The sequence below is a fragment of the Puntigrus tetrazona genome, chromosome 6, assembly GCF_018831695.1.
Source record: "Puntigrus tetrazona isolate hp1 chromosome 6, ASM1883169v1, whole genome shotgun sequence".
Classification (NCBI taxonomy): domain Eukaryota; kingdom Metazoa; phylum Chordata; class Actinopteri; order Cypriniformes; family Cyprinidae; genus Puntigrus; species Puntigrus tetrazona.
Genome location: NC_056704.1, coordinates 7513061 through 7531654, shown reverse-complemented (window position 1 = coordinate 7531654; position 18594 = coordinate 7513061). Strand labels below are relative to the sequence as shown.

The window sequence follows — 18594 nt, the reverse complement described above, 5'->3', positions numbered from 1 at the left end:
AGCTTTTGACCCAACCAGCTGAGTCTCAGGAGGAGATCACGGCCCGTCACCATATTGCAGAGCAACTAGAGCGTCGTTTCATCCCACGGTCCTCTGTAAAGCTCTCTGTTTGCTGGAGTTCAGCAACGAGCTCAAGATTCTGAAAGAGGCGGTGCACAGCGGCTCCGGTGAGAACTGTCTATCTCCCAGTAAATCTGGTCACACATTGTTAGTCCCAAGTCATCCTTAACGATTGGTTAATGCAGTTGCAACCTTTCCTGAATCTTGCCAACAGAGCGCATTTTGCATGTCTCTTTAGCTCATTAGTAGAGACTTTATCAAATACTATAGTCATAGAAAGAAAGTTCATTCTAAATGAAAGTCGTTGCATCACTGAAATTCAGTTTCCTATAGAAACCTGAGGCTAGAGCAGCTAATGCATTCACAGCATGTTACAGCTACACATGCGCATTTGGTCTAGTCTGAAAAAAAACACTTTTAATACTATTTGATCACGAGAAACATCATTCATTCATGGAGCAGTTAATTTCAGATGTTGTTGCTGATTTGAGATGTGTCATTTAATTGTGAGTTCAACAAGCAGTTTTTAGATTTCAGGATTCGTATTTCTAGATATTTATTTAGATAGGAGTTGATCTTGTATGAGCTCCTCAGATGTATTGCAAATGGCCACTGAGTGAACAGACGTTCCTCGAAAATGAATTTGACTTTATTTCTCCCTGTTTTTCAGCTTACCAAGGAAAGACTTCCATCAGTACTGTTGGCACGTCCACCTCTGCATACAGGTTGAGTCTAGCCACCATGTCCCGCCCAACACCGGTACAGGAACTGTCTGGGAGCAGGAGAGCCAACCCTCACGCCAGCCTTCCCAAGACACACTCAGCCGTACCGATGAGGAGGAGGAGGAAAGTGTGTGATTTATCCTCTTTGGTTCCTCTCAAAACATTTCAATTCCATCATTGTTTACTCACCCTCATGCAGTGTTGGGAGTAACGTGTTACAAGTAACGCAAGTTACGTAATGATGTTAGTTTTTTCATGTAACTAGTAAAGTAGCGCATTACTTTTTAATTTACTGAAAAAATATCTGAGTTATTTTTCAAAAAAAGTAACGTCAAGTTACTTTTTTTCCCATTTATTTACTGACAAGTCTCCTGTCCCCATGTTGGAAGAAATCGGACGTACAGAGGCGTTGTGTGTGCTGTGAACATGGTGCTACTGTAGTTCTAGACTAAATGTCAACATGCATTAATTCTTCTTAAGAAAAAAAGATTATTTATTATTATTTTTTCTTGACGTCAAAGATATGAAAGAAGCAATCAAAGCCCTCCTTCATTTAAAAAGTAATGCAAAAGTATATAACTCTTCTTTTTTTTATTACTTTCCATAAAAAGTAACTAAGTAACGTAATTAGTTCATTTTTAGGGAGTAATGCAAAATTGTAATGTATTACTTTTATAAGTAACTTTCCCCAGCACTGCCCTTATGTCATACCAAATGACATCACTTTCTTTATAAACCTGCTCATTTAAAAGATCTGACCATCTGTTCATAAGTATATAGGTGACATACATGATGTATAAACAGTGTGAATCCATGAATGGACATACATACATTTTGTAGAATACATATATTTTTGATCTAAACAGGTAAAGATGGGGAAGGTGGAGGTTTCAGAGCAACTGAGAAAACTGCATGACCAACTGACAGCAAATACTAAACCAGACTATTTAAATGTTAAAAATCTCATTGTGCCATGTAGTAAATTATATTGTTGCTAAGATCTGCATTATCTAGAGATTCATAAATTATTATTACTTATAACACTGATTATATACAGCAATGTAAGTTTCATATAAAATTGATGGGTTTTATTGCTGAGGAATTTTATCATGTCATTGTTGAATGAACCATAATAATGCTTACTCTGTCTCTTTCAGATGACTCCATCAGCATCCCTAGCGTGGTAAGTGAGCACGAAGCTTTCCTCCCCAGGCTCATTTCCCAGCGGCGTTTCTCCAGTCACGCCACGGGGTCGGCTGCCACTCAGCCCGAACCAGGCATGAGCACCATGCTGCCCAGTCACAGGTAAACAAACAACCTTCTTCCCAACTGAAACTCATTTGGACCAAAAACTTCTATAACAACCTTATTTATCCAATCTTACCATATCTTTCCCTTTAAGAGGGGGCTGATCTACAGCTGGGGGGTTTGCATGTTTCTCTTATTATTCCCCTAATCTTGTTCCCTGCCCAATTCTACAGTGAACCCAATGTGCTAGATGAATCCCAGGGGCTTCTGGAGGAGGGTAACCTGTCTAGGTACAGTGTCACGGCCCTGTGTGTGCAGTGTCTCACCGTCTGTGTGCCAGGGCTGGGCCTGCCTTCCCTGTTCATCACATCCAACTTGATTCTCACTAGGGATCTCTCTCTCTCTCTTCTCATCCACTCCAAGCCACTATTTCTGCTGTCCTTCTCTCTCTCTTGGCTAGGGACAATGATGCCCGTCTACGTTTTATCACTTTGTGCTCATGTCATCTCCAGTGAGCCTCATGGTGTCATGGTGTCCACTCATGTTTCAGGCTTTTTGCTGCTCAAATTGGAGTTCCTCTCTGGGGACCAATCTGTGGGGCTGGGGAGTATGGTCTAGCAGGTGTAATCTAGACAATTAGACATGAATAAATGTCTTTATTCTGATCTGGCATCAGGTGAATCTGACTAATTTCTTTACAAAAATGGCTTAGTTCACATCCACTTGCTCACACTGCTATACCACCTTCTCTATTCCCCTTTGTTTTTTGTGGATGACATTGCAGGTTCTGGCCTGCGATTCATGCTTTATTGATTGCGTCCCTGTCCCTGTGTTTGATTGGTGGAGGCTATGGACTGATGGGGATTTGTGGATGGGACACATTTCCTTTTAACTCTCCAATTAATCAGGAGTATTTAACAGGGATTGTGTTCAGCTCTTCGGGCAGTCCGAGCTCATCAGCTTTGTTTGTGTGTCTGTCCTTTTGGTTTTATTCTGCAGGGTTGCCAGCGTGCAGAGTGAACCAGGACAGCAGAATCTTCTCATCCAGCCACCTCTCTTCGTCAAGAGGACTTAGGCAGGTGAGCGTTCAAAACACAGCCTCATTTTTGCATTCGGTGTATTATGTCAAAGCATAAAATTGAGGCACTGTCTCTTTGTAGCTACGACGACCCTGCTGTCTATACAGAGGGTGCAGGACGAGTCTCGCCAGACGGCAGGGAGCCAGACTCTCTACAACCCATAGGAGCATTCAGCCTAAGAGTAAACCACTAAAAAACATTCGATAGGTGTGTGTAGTCTTTGTGTAATTACATTTAAAAAATGAGTTTCAGCTTGTATAATATAATATATAAATGCGCGTGTTTCATTATTAGTAAGTTATTGATAACAAAAAACATATATTTTTGTTTATAGACAACCATTTAAGTTTTCTTTGCTGGATGTTTTAATGCCTAGTACAATAAATAAGAAATGTATTAAGAGAAGCAGACAGGTTCTTACAGTCTAACAAAACCAATGTGATCAATTTGATTCACAGAAAATTGCAAAAAAAGTAATCATGTATCCTAATTCATTTCTGTAGTCTAATTAATCCCTCGTCCTTTCCTCAGCTCACGGTGACCAAAGAGAGTCTGTTACTTTCACCCGAGACCCAACAGGAAAGCGGCTGGCAGATCTCCCACTGCCACTCCCAGCCACAGCGGTGGCTTACCAGAAGTCACAGAGGTCGGGAGGCTGAGCCATGCTCCATCAGAGTCCTCATCACCTAGCATCAAAACGGCCCAGCACAAACCAGCTTGGCCACAAGGTGCTGATTTTACCCAGTGTCAGTCAATAAGAGCACTTGGTTTGAATGAAAGCTTGCAGAGTTGTTGCTTAAACACATGCTTAAGTTTATATGCAGCTTATATTTCTTTCTATGTAATCGATAAAGGGTTACTCCATTTAATCACTTACCCCCATGTTGATTCTTCGTCTTCAGGGAACACAATTTAAGAAATTTCAAAAGAATTCCAGGAGAAGTTTGTGATCCCTTTGACTGCCAAGTAAATGTCAGGGTCCAGAAAAGTATGAAAGACATCATCAGAATAGTCCACGTGCCATCAGTGATTCCACAACATTATGAAGCTACAAGAATACTTTTTGTATGAAAATAAAATAAAAATGACAACATTTATTCTACAGTTTGTCTCCGCTGGATCTCTCTGTGTCAATGTAGTGACATTTTGGGAGATAAATAGAGCAAATAGTGTACTCTGTTCTGTGTCACCAGTGCCAGAAGAAATCTGCTGTTTTCATTCAAATCAAATACACACAGAAAGCTTATCCTTGTGTTTGCATCCAGCAGATACTCTCCAAACTGACTCTACATTGTGTAAGAGGAGACAAATTATAATGATAAATGTCATTATTTTTATTTTCTTTGCATACAGAAAGTATTCTTGATGCTTTATAAAATACAGATTGGCCCACAGATGGCACATGGACTAGATCGATGAAGTCTTTCATACTTTTCTGGGTCTTGACAGTGTTCATTACTTAATTAAGTCAATGGGACGAGTCACAAGCCTCCTGGTTTTTAGCTAAAATAGCTTAAATTGTCTTCCAAAGACGAACAAAGCTTTCAAAGATTTCGAAAAACACAATTAATGACAAAATTTCCATTTTGGGGTGGAGTAACTCTTCAAGCGAACAACTTTGATAATTTGGCAAAACAATATAGGAATGTTACATTTAAAACAGTCTGAAATAAGTACTGACATATTAGACAAACTTGGTTCACACAAAGATTCCACGTGATAGCTCATGTTTTTGTGCTAACAGTTAAAGAAGTTTATTAAGACCATATAACTTTGAGAGAACTTTACAGGGAATGTCCTGTTAGCTGGATCTGAGCTTCTTTATAATGTATGTCTGGGCGCCATGTGTGAGTGCTGAGAGGAGACATCATGTCTTTAAAGGTGAATGTAGCCATTTGTACCTCTGAGTGTGACTGCTTATATAACACTTGCTTCATTTGCTCCCTTGGTATGAGAATAAAGACAGGAAAGATCAGGGAGTGTAAGGAGCAGTCTTTCTCCAACCCCCTCTGCTGCCTCAAGCTCCACTTCTGAGCCTGCTCCCTCTTCCTCCTCCCCTCCCCATCCTGGGCACACCGTCCCGACTGACCCGACCCAGATCAGAGAAAGTCCCGAGGACGAAGAGACCACTGGGCTTCTGCAGAACACGGACACCTCCTAGCGTAGGAGAGGGCGCGGCACGGAGAACCCACTCCTGACCTCGCTGCTCTCACCCGCACGCTCTCTCTCCTCTCTCCCTGTCCCCGTGGACCTGGATCTGGACGAGTCTCATGTGCGAGAACGTCCAGCTTCAGGAGGCCGCGCTAGTTTAACAGGACGTGGAAAAAGAATCCTGGGATCGGATTTCTCGAATGGCTTAAACTTGAATTTTTTTTTCCCGTTGGTTTTTGGAAGCTCGGCTCGAGTTAAAGCATATTAAGCTATCACGGGACATCCTTTGCAATTAATAGACATGTTTATGAAGCACTGTGCGTAATCCTACACACCAATAAAGCCAATCAACGTTAATGTACCCTTCAGTCTTTAATGATATAAATGACGTGATTTGAAATCAAATATTAGCATTGTGTGAAAATTCTAAAAAAGCGATAAAAACATTATATAGATGTATTCTAAATATTTGTCATCTATTAAAGTATTTATTTAGAGGATTATATGAAAATGGATATTTAGAATAAATACTATAAATGCTTTATTTTCAGAAATACAAAGACGCTTGTATCATATTGGTGCCGAATTTTTTGCCATATATTTGTTTGCAAAGGCTAATTCAAAGCACCTGCCAAATTTCAGAAGGAACAAAATAAGAAAATATATAAATATATATTTAAATAGCATCTTCCCAGCTCTTTTCCTGATTATGTTGTAGGTGTTGGGCGTAATTCAACTGATGCTTAAACTGACTCTAAAATACACTGTAAACTTTTTTTTTTTCAGATTTCTTCTACATAACATTCTGTGTTAAAGTAGTCACTAGAGTATTATTAATAGAATGTCTCTCACCCTTGTACTGAGAATGTAAAGCTCAGCAGGTATCTGTTTTTCTGTGTGTGTATACTCATTTTCGTCTGATGTGTTGGTGTCTGTTGAATTTGTTCAATAATAAATAATTTAATCCCGTCATGTTTGGGCTTTTTGTTATGTTTTATTTCATAATAACCCAATTATTATTTAATCTTGATTATTATTTTAATTTGTTTGATTTAATACATTCTAATTTGAATGATACAGCTATTTTTATTTATTTAAAAGAACTAGACACATAATGGCAATGCAAAAGAGTTTATTTGTAGAAAATAAGCAATTCTTGGAATGTATCGGTCACAGTTTTACTTATTGGCCATAAATGACTCAAGAAGCTTAAAAAGCCTTTCTTCTCTAGCGGCAGCTTCTCTTTCTCTCCTCTCCTCTCTTTCTCTGTAGTCCCTTTCCTGCCTTTCTTCTCTAGCCATCATCTCCTTCTCCCAACGTTCCTGTCTGGCAAAGAGTTCTCTTTCCCTCTCCAGCGCCTGTCTCTCTCTCACTTCTTCTCTCTCCCCAGCCCGTCTGTCTCGCTCTTCTTCTCTTTGCTGCAGCTCGTCTGTCTCTCTCGTCCTCTCTCTCTGAAGCTTGCCTCTCTCGTTCCTCCTGTCTCCTTTCCATCTCCCACAGGGCTGTCGACCAGTCCTCATCCTTTCTCTGCTTGATGGGAGGAGCGTCCTGAGCAGATGAGGACACTTGGACGGGCGTGATGAAACGCAGTTGAGAGGGTCTCGCCACTCAGTGCTCCATCCATGATCGCAAACCACTTCCAGGTTGCAACTGGCGCGTCTCCCCACGACCATGCTGAGGCTTTTGAGGTCCTGCAGTAAATGATCAAAATGGCTGTGAATTAAAAACAATATTTAGCCCTAAAACCTCATTTAAATCGTCTACTATGTCCTTAGAAATGTACTCTTTATATTCAAGCGTTTCATACGGTTTTAAAACAACTTTTTTTTTTTTTTTAAGAAATTTGCAGCATCAGAAAAATTTTTTTAAGTAAATAAACATTTAAAATAAATCAAATTATAAAGTATTATAATAAACATAAACTATGAATAATTAAATATTACACTAAAAATATTTTTTATTAATTTAATTTTTAGATTAATTTATGTCTGTGTTTTTTTATGTATAGCAAGTTAGCAACTTTGACTTTATAGTTCTAAAAAAAAATATTAATAACAGTAAACAAAAAATCTGCATGAAACAGTTCCAGATAAAAAAATTATAATAATTAAGCAAAGTAATGAATTAATATTTATACTGTATCGGATGTCTTTGCAAAGCAAGATAATAAATAATAAATACTAAGTAAAGATTAAAGAGATGCATCACCTTATACTTCTGTTTCAGGTTCTCCCACTTCTTTCGGACCCACGCAGGCGTCACTTTCCCGCCAGCTGTTTCTCTTTGACGTACAGCCTGTAGGTTGACAGATGAAGGCCATCAAACACACCTCACACGACAGGCCATCGTAACAGCACCCAGTAAAGCCGAGGCTGGTTTTACTCACTCAAAGGCTTTGATGGCTGCATTTCTCCTGCCTGTAAACAGGCTGTCGTTACTGACTCTCCATACGATCAGATCTGTCGTGTTGGCATCGGTCCCTAAACGCACAGAAACGACTGGTAAACACATTTGCCTTCGACCGCCGCTCAAAAATGAAATGAATCACACACATTGTCGTACGAGCATGCCGTTACTGTAGCAGAATTACGTTTTGAGAAGTGAGGAAGGTATAAAAAAAAAAAAAACCAGGCTATTATAAACTGTAAAACGTGTTACTTGCATTTAAAAGACTCCATCCTCCGAGCTCATTTTATATATATTTTTTTTGTTTAGCATTGTTTTCTTCTCCTGCTGGGTAATACTGAGTTACAGCGCGCTACCGCCCTATCGTAAATTACAACACGTTTATTGTTTTCCGCTTAAAGTGAACCGCACATTCAACCACGCGACGGGAGAAAACGGTTTTAATGTCTATATGTTTTTTAAATCACTATTATTTTCAGCAGGTGCTGTTAATTGTTTATCCAGCGGGGCGCTGTACTGTCTCCGGCGGTCGGAAGTGACGTGAGCAGCAGGAACGACTAGCAGCGCTTGAAAGAAAGTGTGTAGTCACCGTGTGTAACCCGGTCTACGGCTTTCAGCACAACATAATCAAATCATATACATAGTTTTCACATCGGGGCCTGCTTTTACATTTTCAGTCATGGTAAGTGAACGCCTTTGAAGAACTAAGCGTCTGTTGAACGTAACCGTCTATATTAGCGCCGTAACGTTAGCTCGTCTGCCATCTCATCTTTCCAAGCGAAAGTACTTATAAAGTTATTTGTCCTGACTTGCAGCTCATATTGCTTTTTAATATATAGTGATTAAATGCACCCCGCGTGCATAATAAACTTTAGTTACATGGCGTGTGTACTGCTGAGGTAAATGATTTAAATCGGTCATAATTAAAACGAAACTAAGTGTTGCCTTCGGGCTAAATATGAATGATGTTATCAGTCATGTGTGTACATATTTTATATCATTGTTTTCATAATCACAAAACTCTTTTTGATCAAAAGTGTTAGCCTTTAAAGAGTTTTAGAGTTGGATAACAATTGGATAATATAGTCATAATACAGTCATGCAAAATAATGTAGTCATGATATTGTATTATGAAACTATCTCTATTGTATCTTGTTTGAAAATGTATTTTATGACTTTTCTCTATCAAATGTTCTCTTATCCTGTTTTGTAAGTGATTCTTGTGTATGTCTAGTCAGACCGGATAGAAAATTTTTCAAGTCTTTCTATCTTCTTCCTCAGTCTATCATGTCATATAATGGAGGTGCGTCATGGCGATGCGTGGTAAGGAAATGTGTGGCCATAGCATCAGACCGGAGGTTTGGCGTCCAGGCGCAGCTGGTCACCACCGACTTCCAGAAAATCTTCCCCATGGGAGATAGACTCTACATCGGTTTGGCCGGCCTTGCCACAGATGTACAGACAGTGTAAGAATACGGTCCCATGCGTTACAATGATATTACACAACGCTCTGCGTATTTCTTTTTAAATACCTTGTGTGTGTATTTTTTTACCGTTCTCTGTCGTTTTAGATCTCAGAGGCTGAAGTTCCTTGAACTTGTATGAGCTGAAGGAAGGTCGTCAGATCAAGCCAAGACCTTCATGAGCATGGTGTCTAACCTTCTGTATGAGAGGAGGTAAAAAAAATCATTTCTGTACCTGCTAGTTTTAAAAGTCATAATGTTATGAATGCTATATAGTATATGAAATTTGGACGTATGATCTGTCATTATGTTACTTTCTCTAGATCTACAAGCATCAGTTGTCGCTTCACTTCCGTAGGATAGTAAAACACACTTCAGACTTTTGACAGTAGTAGTAGTTCGTCTTATTTTTGTAAATAGTCATATTCAGATGCGGTATTTAAGAGCTAAGGAAGCTCATTCTCCAACTCCCCTGAGTTAATAAGTCGAGTTTTATCTCCGGTCTGGCGATTAGCACTTTTAGCTTAGCTTCTAGCATAGATCATTGAATCCAATTAGACCGGTAGCATCATGCTCCAAAATGAGCAAAGAGTTTGGATATTTTTCCTATTTAAAACTGCGACTCTTCTGTAGTTATATCATGTAGTAAGACCAGCGGAAAATGAAAAGGTGCAATTTTCTAACCTGATATGACTAGGAACTGTATCTGACATCACGCAGCACTGGGGAAAAAGACACACTTCCTGTGCAAGCGGAGAGGGTCTGGCTGTTTTACCATGTTACGGCAACAAACTTCCTTGATTATTATTCCAGAATGAGAGTATAGTTACTAGTCAAGTCAGCCTAGAAAATTGGGATTCTCCTCTTTCCACCAGTCTTAGTACACCATGTAACTATAAAAGAGGCAAGTTTTACATAGCCAAAAATATCAAAACTCTGGTTATTTTTGGAGATCGGCTGCATGGATTCAAAAATGCTAAAACCCAACTTTAAGAAAATAAATACTGTTTTACTTTTTGCAACCCAACTGTTCCAATTTCACATTTTGTAGTGTTTAGTCCAATCAAACTGCCTTCCCAGGTTCAGGTTTTAAAGTATTTATCTTCAGGGTGGAAGCACAGTAGAGTACAGTAAAATACATGTTTTTACAATTAGCTGTAGTAAATGTTAAATTATTATAAAAAAAAAAAAAAAGGCTGTGACATTCTGAACATCACGATGTCTGTATCAGTTTTGTGTGACCACGGCATAGTAATCGGTATAACCGGTTTAAAGGCAGATACCGTGACTGCCAAGTCTAATGTTCACAGTACTTGTAGACCTACTGAGAAAACACTGAACATTGTCAAAGTCAGCTAATCAGAGGTCGTCGGTCGTCCAGCCAACCAAAGGGTTTTCAACCGTTTCTGAGGCACACCAGCAGTACACATTTTTAACGGTTTATTTTAGACCTTGATGTCTCTACTAAGGAGCTGATGGGTTGAATCCGCTGTGGTACGATAGAAAGAGTTTGGAAAATGTGTACTGTTGATGTTTTTTTCCAGGAACAGAGACACTGCCCTGATGTGTAATATTTAGCACTGTTCCTGCAGCGTTGCTCAACAGAATATCCCCAATCTGTCACGTCTCTGTCTCAGGTTTGGGCCATACTATATTGAGCCCGTGATCGCTGGTCTGGACCCAAAGACCTTTGAACCCTTCATCTGTTCTCACCGACCTCATCGGATGCCCGATGGTGATGGAAGATTTTGTTGTGAGTGGAACTTGCTCCAGAGCAGATGTACGGCATGTGCGAGTCACTGTGGGAACCTGACATGGTAGGCGGAGGGAAACAAGAGCACGTGTCTGTATTGTGATTTGTGCTCTAGGTCTGGTCATCTCATTGCTTTTGATCGTGTTCTCTAGAAAGCAGAGGATCTATTTGAGACCATCTCCCAGGCCATGCTGAGCGCCGTTGACCGAGATGCGGTGTCTGGAATGGGAGTAAATGGATTCATGTCATATAAGTATATCTTCAAGTGTCATCAACCTCTTGTATGACAATCATTCACTTTTATTTAACTGATTTTAATTAGCATTTGAATCCTTTTTTGTTACAGTGAGAAGGATAAGATAACCACCACGTACCCTGAAGGCCAGGATGGACTAAGAAGACAAATACTACTGCTGTTTCCTCTCCTGCAACCCCATTTTTTGTACTCGAATAGAATTTGCCTCGTTCCATTTGTCATCACCAAGATTGAATTGTTCAATAAACATTTCTGATATTTACTCACTTGCTAGTTATGTGGTCGTAGATGTATTTAAAAGATGTGATGTGATTTCTTGGCATTTTAAAGACGGCAAGAAACATTTCTATTTTCTAAATGCTTATTGCAGATTTAATTTTGAACTTTTGAATTTTTTATAAAAACACGTGAACAAAGAAAAAACTCGAGTTAAACTGAATTTCGTGACTGGACTAGTTCACTCAAAGTACAAATCCTTCACTCACCTTTAAGTTGTCCGTGACCAAACAGTCGATGATAGCCAGTGATAATGTAGAAGTCAATGCTACCAGCAACAAGTGTGCCGGAGCGGGGATACATGAAGAAACCCAATCACAGACATCTCTTGCTAGTTTAGAGATCTAATATAATCAGAGACAAAACAATTTGATTGTGCAGATCTACATAATCCATTGACCATTTAAAGAAGAGCTTTGTTTGTATAGAAAGGACTAAATGTTCACATGTAAAAAAAAAAATCCACTAAATTGTTGAGTCAGTCATTGCTAGGATTGACAGTGACAACTAATAGTTTAAACACTCTTTTGATGCATTTTTTAAAATCTTTTTAAAAAATGTTACAATCATTTTATAACAAATTCAAAATCAAGAGCTAAAAGGCCAACTTAGCTGTTGAACCTCTGCTCATTTCATGTAGTTGTTCAGAGGTGATCAGTTTGTGGTGTGAAAGATCTCACGTGTGTAGTGAGCACAGACTACTGTCGTGTCCATCCAGTCATTATGCAAACTAAAGAGTCAAAAGGACAGCTGTCGTGAGACAGAAACATCGGTGTATATGATCACATTTCTACTTAGAGGTTGTATCCGTCCATTCTGGCACTTAACATTACAAGTTGCTGCTTTGAAAGAGCAGTCTTCCCTTTGTTTTGCATCCAGCTAGCAGAAGACATGAATTGTGTTTTTCGTCTTTATATCTGACCGTGAGTCACTCAGAAAAACAGGCCAATCAGAAGAGAGTCGGGCCAAATGGACCTTGTTTTGACAGAGCTCCTGAGAAAGTGGCTGTAAACACATTGGCGTGTTAGTTTCTGTATGCAGTATACCACATATATATATATATTCTTAAGGACATCGACACCTACTAGTTACAAAAGCTCCAAAAGGTCTACAACACCTTAAAGCCTATATTCACTATTTAACAGTGAGGTCAATATGTTTTAGTCAGCAGCTAAAATAACAAAACATTGTACCTGTCTAAAAATATACTGTATATGGACCACAGCTGTATGACTCATAATTGATGTTTGCAGAAGACTAAATACTGAATAGTTTTACATTTGTCTTGCATGATACTCTACATCAAGAAACATCATTAGATAAATTGTATAAAAACAGGTGTTTAAATAAATCATCTGGGGGGTTTTCTTGCGCTGACAATAATGCTACCTTTGAGCTGCTTGTGCATTTTGGTGCATGTTTCAGTGACTGCTGAAAAAGATGAACTGTGAATTATCTCTAATTATATGTATTATAATTATACTATATAATTTAAAAAATACTGTTTTGACATTCATTTTTATGAAAGTCATTCCTACAATTGGGATTTAAGATGAAGTCAGAGAGTCAGTCCAACTTTTTGTCTAGATTTTCAACGGTAAGTTTTGTCTAAAGAACACTTAAGAAAAAGACATCCTTAAAATGACCAGGGAATCTAAATTAATTGTAAAACCTTTTTTAAAATACAAAATCAACTGGTAGTTTTTGATTCAGATCAGCATCAGGAGCCACATTCACAAAACATTCTTTGAAATGTAGACAAAAAAAAGTTAAGAATAATTTGTATTCCCAGTCTTTTTAAGAAATATTTTTGTTACACCTTAAAAAAAAAATCAGCAAAGGTTTCACCTACAATAATATGCATTTTCAAAAACTAGGTACAATTAAGTATATCATTACTTGCCCTTCAACCATCAATGTTTTAAAGGGAAGTCTAAAGCGTTAACTGGAAATGACTTTCCAATAAACCAAGAAGTCAAATCCTCTATTCAGCAATAATATTATGGTGATATATATTTCACTTAATGCCACAGTATCGCGTTATATTGACATTTATTTACATCAGAATACAAAAAACCACAAGAAGACAGAAGGGAGGAAAAATAATGCAGTAGCTGAAAAGACTGATGCATGGCATGCCTTTGTTCTCTTGACACTGGGAAAATATGAATATGGCAGTCTCAATCCTGGACCAGTTTTATAGAAGCTCTTGGTTATCACCGGGTGGGGTCTGTACTGACTGTAGTCTTCCTGCGTGACAGCTTACCTTAGCTAAGCGAATTTCTTCAAAATAAAGACTACTCAAAATAAGACTACATTGAAGTGAGGTTTGACTAAAAAGAAACCATAAAATGAGAGAGACAAATATTCAAAATATACATTTATTAGTAACAAGAATCAAGGAATGGACAGTTTTCCACCAGAAGTGATGCATTTTTGTTTATGGTTTATTAAATAAAGCAACCTGCTGCTACAACATGTATTTACAGTTCTGCATTTTTTTAAGCACTGAACCACAGCTCTTAACATCAAATCATAATTTAGAGGAAAGAACTAATCATTATACATTTAGATCACGTCCATGAATTAACATGTTATTTGCACAGTTCTAGAAACACTAGTCTAAAAAAGTAACAAATTTCTTTTGTTTGCCTGTTTACTAAGAAATAAATGTTTACCAAAACTGCGGTAGCACATGCTTTACATTATGGAATAACTTTGTGATCCCATTTGAGGAAGGAGAGAGAACATACGGTATATCCCTGCATTATGAAATAAAATCATCTATTTACAATAGAAGCATCATGGCGTTACCCTGAAATTATTCCCAAAGCAGTGGTGATTTTGCTGTTGTAGCGTAAAGAAGAGTACATGCTCGAAATGTTGGTCTGAGAGGTGATGTCGCTTTTTTAGGAGTCCGCGATGTGCTCCGTTGCTGAAGAGCGCTGCTGCACTGGGGCACATGAGGTGAGTTATGTGTGAACTTGGTAGACACTTTTTCACCTGGAAATTCATTTAAGCATTTCAGATCCTTGTTTGTACCCTGGAAGATGCAGCTACCTCTTCTGCTGCTTCCCTCTTTCCACCTTTGTTGCCAGAACTTCCAGGTCCATGCGAAGAATTCATCCTCATATGACCAGGCACCTCGTTGCTCTCTGTTACTTCAGTCCCTTGAGTGGGACCTATATGAAACTTCAGTGATCAACTGCGGCTGGAGACTCTCCCTCTCGTCTTCTAGTAACCACCAGGGTCGAAATTGTGGCATCATTGGCTGTAGCCAGCACCTGGCATCAGAACTTTCAAAAACCTGCTTGAGGCGGGAGTAGATTGCTTTAGCCGGTGCTGTCAATGACCTTGGAGAAAAGAGGCGGGTGTTTGCTGCCTTCTCCTCGAGCTTCCTTTTGAGAGTCAACAAGCGTTGGTATCGCAATGCCAAGGAAGCGCACTTCTTCCACGTGCAGAAGGTCAAAACCAAAGCCACTGGTTTGAAAGGCGAATCCATTGTATTCCGTGAGATCGCGGTTTCATCAGGCGTAAATGCTTAAAAACCAAGACCCGAATGATTCGTTAAGCTGTAGATAAGCTAAAGCGACCATCCGAAAAAACACATTGATAAGCGTAATATTCTGAGCTCCACTAGTTCAAACAAGGAACTGTGAAATTCATTTTTTGCAATGGATTCAATTGAATCAGCAGCAGCTTGGTGGGCCAGTTGGGCTTTGTGCCATATTGCGGCGCCCCATTTTCAATAGCACCGCTATACAGCTTACCGCCACTATCCCACTTAGAGGCGGCATCCGCTAGATCGCCGGCGCTATGAAGTTCCAGCGTTTGAGAAGCACACCGTTGCGAATTTGGGAGTGGTAAGAAGTAACTCAGAAAGAAGTACTCACCCATTTCTCCGCCATAAAAGAATACTGCTTAAATCCTCAAAGCGACTTTGTGCTCACTTCTTAGGTTCATCCTCTGAAGAGAACTCTTTGAAGGCTTTCCACGAAATTATTACCATTGTCGGTGGCGGTGGCCTGAACTTTGCTCTCGATGTTATAAGAAGAATAGATTTCTTGAATTTTTTAGCGATAATGGTTTCCCCAGGTGTAGCTGATGGGGATTCTCGTGCAGGCCAAGAGCAGCCAAACTTCCTTTCAAGACTATCCCTCCAAGCCAGTAGCAAGTCATTCCAAAATAACTTCTGTCCTACACTGACCCTTACATCGCCCGTTGACACATAATGTCTGCCACTTTGTCGGGGTTCGCTTTTAAGCTCCCCTTTCATTTTACTGAGCAGCTTCGCTAAGCCTGAGTATTAAAAGCCCATTCGACACTATGACTTTGCCCTAGCTTAAAGCTTCAATCAACTTCCTGAAACCAGGTTACTCTAGAATTGGGAATGGGTTGCACATCCTCACGATAAAATTAAAACCAGGGTGTTTAGCCTCGATTGTGATGTTTGATGATCGCGTTGAGTGGGATCAATCTTAGCTTCCTCCAGGTGCTTCAGACAATGATTCCCAGCCCGTTTGATTTTCAGGAACACTTAGTCCATCTTAATAACTGCTCCATACTTGTAATTGCTTAGTCCATCACTGCCCGGGTACATCAATGCTGCAGCGCACATCCCATATCCAGCCTTCTCTACACCACAGAATGCTTTCTCTGTAGAATGAAGAAAAAACAAGATGGTTATTTTCTGTGCTAAGCGAGGAGTGAAACCAAGGCATGTTAAAAGATATTAAATAATACGTTTGTGCCCTAAAGAGTTTCATTCATTCATCATGAACATTTTCCAGGTTTGAAATCAATACTTGAACCAGATGACTTTCTATTGACATTTTCTATATACCTTTTAGTGTATTCACAAAAGACAATAACTTGCAGGTTCTAAGATGACCTGAAGGATCAAGTAAATCATTTTATTTTTATCCACTTCCAAAACCTTGGATACAATTAGGACCCAGTGGCTTTGAAGGCAAATTCAACTAGAAGTATAAGGTATGGCAAATCACGGTACAATGAAAGCAGTGTAATCATGTGTTACATTGGGTTTCTTATTACGTTTTTTCCCTCCGCAGTACTTTTAGGGTACGTTTTTTTCTTTCTTTCTTTACGCATAAAATTCGCCTGCATATATAGCGTCAAAAAACACAAAAAAAAAAAAAAATAAAAAAGCGATCCATAGTTTATTATCTTTTTGTTTATTAGCAATCCCCAGTATTTTCACCCACATTCATCTTTGCAAATTCCTTGAGGTGGTAGTCGCGAAGATGGTGTGCCATGTTTGAAGTGTTGCCTGTCGACCACGACCACTTTTTCCGACACAATCTACAAACTGGATAACCATAACATAACCAGATATGGTTCCTCCTGGAGTCTTTTAAATGCCCAAAAAATACTCCCCATACGGCTGATTTCAGCGGCGGCTTTGAATGGAGAAAAGAGAAATCGAGCTCCGACGTTTTAGGTGTTCTGCGTTTGCGCATCTGGCAAGGTGAGATGGCACTTAAATGAGAAAGAGGAGAAAAGGGAGCCAATTTAGACATTTTTAGAGATTATCTTGCAATTAAACGACTAGATTAGATGGGAAAATTGTTTATTTACTTTGGTTTTATTGAAAATACAAGTCTTAACTTATGCTACCATTTAAAGCCGTGTACAAACCAAAATCATCCTTGCCATTACATTTATGGTTGGAACAAGATGAAATGCGTTGATGATTTTGAGTATCGTCATACTATTATGAAAAACACGTCCTAAACCGGAGTCATGCAAGATTCAGCTGTCATACCGGTGCAAACCTTACTGCATGCTGCAGTCACAGTGGCTAAGCAAGCGTGGGTAGCATCATGAATTGAGAGAGGAACCCTGCTAACTGCATACACTTTAGAACTAATGGTTGGGAAACTTTTTTAACTAGGCTAGCTGTACTTTACAACTAATTATAAATAAATAAACTGACACTACATTTTGTAACACATAACTGTCATTTTAGTTCAAAGAGTCCAAATGGCTGGAATAAATTCAAAAAATAATAATTTAAAAGTGTGAAACAGATTTTTACGATCACAAGTTTTATTACTTTTTACAGAAATATAGCTTTCAATCAAAATAACTGTATTAAATTAATTACATCTTATGCTGATTAATATAGCTGAATTTGCATAATATCAATTCTCAGTAACAGCGACAAAAAAACAACCACATGCACTGAACTGGCATCACAGAAAGTGTCTTTAAATATCAAAGCAGTATGTTTTAATTATAATAAACACACAGTTCATGGCAATTCATTTTGAAGTTTATCTTTCAGAGGTAGATGTAGGGCCTTTAAGAACGTGTTTGTATCCCACTGTACTTCTTTCTTCTATTAACAAAACAACAAAACCTTTCCATGTCTGTCTGACAGAACATTTTATAAAAATCAATTCACGTCGCATTAAGAAAATAATTCAAACAAGCAAACAAGCAAACTTCTCTCCCATTTTCGCTTGCTGCTGGGTGACTTCTGTTTCAATTCTTAACGTCAAATTAAAACTGCACTTTTTTTACTTTCACTAAAGCGTGTTTTGGACTTAGAGTCAATTTTCCCCTCAGCATCCATCCCCTTCAGTGAAGTATTTTCGAGCCCCGTCCCCACACGACATCGTTGTGAAGTCATCTCTGCATACGCTCCTTTTAGTGTAGCAGGCTATGTGGGAATTCACTAGATATGAAACATTAGTGATTTCGAACACTTGTCATAAAAGTGAAACACTTCGCTAAACCCTACGCCTCAACTCAGTCGACTGGACCGAGCACCATGGCAACCGCCGCCAAATCCGCCATTTTTCTCAGGCGAGCAATTTAGCTTCTTTTTAACTTGTAAATCTACAGAGCATGCATGTTTAGATAGTTTTATACTTTGCAGTTAACAAGCATCGAGTAAAGATGTCGTTGCCGAATCACCTATAATAGCCATGCACAAGCGCCATTTTTCTTACTGCAAGCTCAATACAACAAACCATAGGACTCATTTACCAATCATACCCAAGTGACCACGAATGACATTAATAACAACATCCCCCTAGCAAATTAATATTACTAACGTTGTTATATTTTAATCATTATAATGTCGTCAGTTTAATTCAGGAGTTTGCGGAACACGAGTTATTTAAAAAAAAAAAAAAAAGCAGAAACACTCCTG

At 38.9% G+C, this 18594-nt stretch overlaps 1 long non-coding RNA gene and 2 pseudogenes across 1 annotated transcript; 2 read left to right on the top strand and 1 right to left on the bottom strand.

Annotated features, from left to right (window-relative positions):
* LOC122346793 overlaps positions 1-6125 on the top strand; it is a 46233-nt pseudogene extending 40108 nt beyond the window's left edge.
* A 1400-nt stretch (positions 6126-7525) lies between these two features.
* LOC122347470 lies at positions 7526-7890 on the bottom strand. Its single transcript, XR_006251222.1, has 3 exons — positions 7813-7890; positions 7647-7740; positions 7526-7555 (listed from the first exon to the last, which is right to left on the bottom strand). It is a non-coding gene; the product is annotated as an uncharacterized LOC122347470 (long non-coding RNA).
* A 445-nt stretch (positions 7891-8335) lies between these two features.
* LOC122347236 lies at positions 8336-11114 on the top strand (annotated as a pseudogene).
* Positions 11115-18594: the final 7480 nt, after the last annotated feature.